The following is a 5,471-nucleotide window of genomic DNA, read 5'->3' on the forward strand; positions in this document are numbered from 1 at the left end:
GAATTCACAGTCTTAGTAGGAAGGCAAGATGGTGAGATGGGGTGGAGATAAGACAATGTGGGTTAAATAATGCAGGAGGGAAGGTGGGGGTGTGTAACAGCACTGACCCAAGGGAACATTATAGGTAAAGCTGATTGTCAATCTCTCCATTTATGCTTTTTTACACTAGTTTGCCCCTTCTTCCCCCTGCAGTGTCTTTGAGAACATGGAAAATTCAATCTACTTGACATGGTTTCCTCAGTTTTACAATAGGGATGGTAACAATCTGTGCCACGTTTATTGAGGGGATTAGATTAGGTAACGCATCTAAATGTTTTGCCCAGTGCCTACTGCTGAGTGAATGCTCAGTGTGTGCGTGTGTGTGTTAGTTGCTCAGTCAAGTCCAAGTCTTTGTGACTCCACGGAGCTCACCAGGCTCCTTTGTCCATGGAATTCCCCAGTCAAGAATACTGGAGTGGATAGCCATTCCCTTTTCCAGGGGATCTTCCCAACCTAGGGATCAAGCCCACATCTTCTGCATTGCAGGCAGATTCTTTACCATCCGAGCCACCTCGGAAGCCCCAAATGCTCAGTAAGGAGTGCCTGTTATTGTTATGATTATCGTTGCCAAGGGCAGAAGTAAATCAACATGGAGAGTGTCAAAAGGCTTGTAATCTTACAAAGTTCTTAAAATTAATCACGGTTCCTGGTCTAGATTTGGCTCCCTTCTATAGGCGGTAGCTGGTCCCTGGAACTTTTGCCCTCTGATTTTATCCAGAGAAGGAAGCATGAGTAAAATCTTCTCTCATCATCACCCCCAGCTTCTTTCTTAAGTGTAGAATATTCATTCACATCCTCTTGGCTCAGATGTGAACTTTTCATCTCACACAAGCTGCAGACCATATGACTTCATTTCACAGTCTTTTGCCTCATCAGAACCACCCTCTTCTGAAAATTTTTCTCACATTTTACAAAACTCAGCACTAGGGAAAATTTTTTTAAATGACACTGAAATAAAACTGAATAATAAGACTTGATTGGGTCCAAAGACTTAAGGGAAAGAAAATGTCCTTATTTTATAATTTCAAATTCAAGGTCTTACATGAAGGGTATTAGAGTGGGAAGGAAGATTCAAGATACTGCTGGTAAAAAAGAGAAAACAAAGACTCAGAAAGAAAAGGATGAGACAGAAATGAATGAATTCTATGGTTGTTATTCTTTTTATGAGCCCAGTTCTCCAGACTTCTTGTTAAATCTGTGTATTACCTTGGAGTATTTTTTTTCCTGTGTGAGCTATTTAAAATTCTGCTTTTTGTTTATATTAGCTGGAGTCAGTTTCTGTTGCCTGTAACTCAGTAGCCCTTACTGATTTGCAAATAAAGCCAAAAAAGCAATTAAGAGTCAGAAGAAAACAAGATATAAAGAGGACTAGAGCAGATGAGAAAGTGGTTGGATCCTATGACTGCCCAAAGTTTGGAGGATCCAGTCCTAGTCTGTGTATATCCTTAAAAATAAGCCCCATCCCACTTCCATAATTTTTTAAAATTAGAATGGTCCCTGTTCCTTGTAACTGAGGTGGCAACTGATTTTTGTATTAACCAGGACTCTTTCAATTCCAAGTAACAGAAAGGTAATGAATCACTTGGAGCAAAAAGTCGAGGGACCACGCTTCAGGCATGGCTAGATTACATACTACCAGGAATTCAATTCTCCTTCAGTCCTGCTCTCCTTTCTGTTTGCTTCATTCCCCAGGGTTTCCCTTCTTGATGATAGAGATTGCCATTGGAAACTTTGGGAGTATTTTGTACTAGTTCATCATTGTGGCTTAGTGGTAAAGACTCTGCCTGCCAAGCAGGAGACCTGGGTTCAACACCTGGGTCAAGAAGATCCCCTGGAGAAGGAAATGGCAACCCATTTTAGTATTCTTGCCTGGAGAATCCCATGGACAGAGAAGCCTAGCAGGCTATAGTTCATGGGGTCGCAAAGAGTCGAATACAACTGAGTGACTACACAACAACAACAACAACAACAACAACAAAATCATCTCAGAAGAAAAAGTTTCTGTTTCCAATAGTTTCAACAAAAGTTCTGTGGTTGATGCTCATTGGAAATCACTGAGTTGCTTTCAATGAACTGTGATTAGAAAATTGTGATTGACAGGGCTTGGTCATAATGCCTGCCCTTGAACTAGGCTCAGCTCACACAAATCACATTGGAACAGAATGAGGGAAAACTTTACAAGACCAGTAGAGATTATGAGTTGCCTTCCATAAGTTTTGTTCAGGTTCTTTCTGGGTCATGAAACACTCATGTATTAGCCAGGAATATAACCATCTGGAATCGAGATTACATTTCAAAGGATCTCTTGAAGCTAAAAAGCTGGACGACAATGTTCAGATCCACTGAATACAAGTAGAAGTGATGAGATCACTTCCAGGAAATGTCCTCAAAGCAATATGTCAGGATTATCTGTCCTTTCTTCTTTTCCTATGTACAGAATGTGAACAGTATGGCTGGAGATGAATAAGTCATCTTTGAATACATAGTGATTTGGGGATGGAGGAAATTCATGGTGGAGCCTAGGTCCCTAACACTGTGGAGACAAGTCAACCCTGAATCATCTTTCTGTGATAGAAAAGTAAACTTATATCTTGTTTAGTTGAGTGCTATTTAACAAACCACACAACTTTTCACTTTCATGCACTGGAGAAGGAAATGGCAACCCACTCCAGTGTTCTTGCCTGGAGAATCCCAGGGACGGGGGAGCCTGGTGGGCTGCCGTCTATGGGGTCGCACAGAGTTGGACACGACTGACCGACTCAGCAGCAGCAGCAGCAACCCAACATAATCTGACCTGAACTCCCCAGAGGAAAATCTTGGCACTTCTGGAGAAAGATATGGGTAGGGATGAAGCACAGGTATGTCCATTGTCTCACTCCCTGAAAAATGTTGTCTCGGTCATGGTCATTACTCTGGTTGGAAGTCTGAAGAGGGAAATCTGTCTGGCTGTGATGAATCTGAATATCCAGAAATTTCTGAGTTTATTAGTTTAAATACAAAATTAATCTGAAAGTTGAATCAAGCACAGAATTATCAGAAATGGCTATATCCATGTTTTCTTCCACCCAGGGGAAAAAAAAAAACACCTGTCAGAGTGGATTAAGCCACATTTAACCTTGTAACTTTAACAATGAAGTGTTGAAATAGCAGGTTTGCAATGTGGAAAACTGCTGAAAGTACATATTAGAACTTATTTCAACATATTTGTTTTGACATTTTTATTAAGAATTTGAGTGAGGAATTAATTAAATTGTAATCAAACACAGAGACGACATGATGTCAATAGAACAGTTCATGCGTTGAATAATGGAATCAGAATTACACAACATCAGAACCCCAAGAAGTTTAAGTTATCATAACTCCCTGTTTTACAGCTGAGGAAACTGAGGCTCAAAGATGTCAACTCACTTGCCCAAGGTATACCTGGAATCAAGGGTAAAGCTGTTGGCATACATTCTTTCTACTTTTTCTTTTTGAATAAATGAAAGCAATGTCATGATTCAAGTAGACATTTTTTTTTTTAAATGGAGGAGGGAAATGATGAGATCAAGATACTATTTAATCAGGCCAAATGTGTAAGTATCTAAGTCCAAAAAAGTCTACTGTACAAGCACAGTATGGGGCAGATGTGCCTTAATCAGCAGCACTTGTAAGAAACACTTAGAGATGTTACTTGGCTGCAAGCTTAAGCTGTCAGCAGTGTGATGCAGCTACAAGGAAAAGATAATGGAGTCATGGGTGGCATTCCTAGAAACAGAGTTTACAAAAGGGAGGGGGTGTCCTGTTGAACTTTTCAGTCTGTTGAGCTTTTCAATCTACACCTGGAATTCAGTCCCAGGTGTCAGACTTCAGAAGTGATACAGACAAATTAGTTCAGATCTAGGATGGAATTATGTGGGGAATGGGTCAAAGGAAGTAAGGAAACTGCAGAGCACTGTAACTAGTGCTCGAATCTTGGAATCTGACTGCCTGGGTTTCATCCCAGCTCCGTCAATTACTGAATATGTGTTCATTAAGCCTTAATCTCACTGTCTGTAAGTTAGGAATTATAACAGTACCTATCTCTGAAGATAGATGAGGTAGTGCATGCCAAGCGATTTGTATGTTACTGGCACCAAAAAGCACTCAATAAATGTTAGGATTAAGGAAGTGACATGATGTGAGGATAATGGCAGCAATCTCGTAGGTTGTGGTGAATATTAAATGAGCTAACACATGCTCAGTGCTTGAAGAAAACGATAGTAGTGGAGGGGCTGGCTTAAGATTTTTAGGGATGGGACTGGCTTGGGGTCAAAATATTCCCTGGCTTGGGCTAAGGTCCACAGAGCTTGACCAGATTATTTTCTGAAGAATGAACCCTGAAAAAAGTTCAGAGGGGTGCAGTGGGAGTGATGGTCATCACGCATACATTTCACGGGGTACTCACTTGGTGAACACCTGGATAAGATGACATGGCATTGTTTTGGAGTGACAGCCTAGCTTCATTCTTGAGTATGGTCATTGAGGACTGTCTGATGAACAGTTCTGCTTCAACTAGTGGGGTCATTCAGGGGAGTAATGGGGTTGCTCACTTAGGCCTGTTCTGGGCACAATCCATGAGAACTGTCCTGTGGCAGTCATGCAGGACTCACTGGAAGAGGAACCGCTCCCGGATAAAGTCCTCCCTGGGCCACTGGGGGACGTCCTGGATCTCAGGGATGCTCTGGGACCCTGGTCAGTTTCCCCGGGGAGCAGCTTGCCGCTAGGGGGCGGCTGCTGAGAGGACCCGCCCGCCGCCCGCGCGGAGTCCGCTCCTTTGGGATTCGCTCTCCAGCCAGGCCCGGAGGGAGGTGGAGTGACAGTGGGTGGGGGTGCACGCTTCATGGGTGTGAGACAGAGCGAGCCGCCTGGTGTGAGTCAGCGCGCGGGGGGCTAAGGAGCTCCCCGAATAGTCACGGAATCTCACTCAGGCTCGGCTCCTCCACCATCCCGTCTAGAGCGTGTGTCCAGTCCCGCGCCTGCGTGCGCACCCGACAGGATGTCCGATCCGGGGTTCTGGGTGTCCGTTGGGGGAAGAGGAGGTGGGCGGAAGAGGGAGTGTCCCTGTGGGTGTTTCTATGCCCAGGTTAGATTTCTCCCGCCCTGCCCCATGAGGGCTGCGGGGGGTGTGTGTCCCGCTCAGGTACGTATGTACCTGTGTTCGTGCATGCACGCGTATGTCAGTGTGGGGGGACCTTCCATCAGCGCGGGGTGCCTGCGTGTGCGCCAGGGTCTCTGGGTCTAGCTGTTGGCGCAATCTCGACCTGGGCTCCCACCCCCGGGTGTCGGGAAGCCCGCGTGGCCGGGGTGTCCAGCCTCCCGGAGGAGCAAAAAAGCCTCGACACCCTCACCACCCCAGCTGGCCCGGGCTCCTTAGGGAGCGGCATGCGTGGGGAGGCCCCGGGGTGGTGTGT

This window comes from Bison bison, unplaced genomic scaffold (genome assembly GCF_000754665.1).
Source record: "Bison bison bison isolate TAMUID 2011002044 unplaced genomic scaffold, Bison_UMD1.0 scf7180017864072, whole genome shotgun sequence".
Taxonomy (NCBI): Eukaryota; Metazoa; Chordata; class Mammalia; order Artiodactyla; family Bovidae; genus Bison; species Bison bison.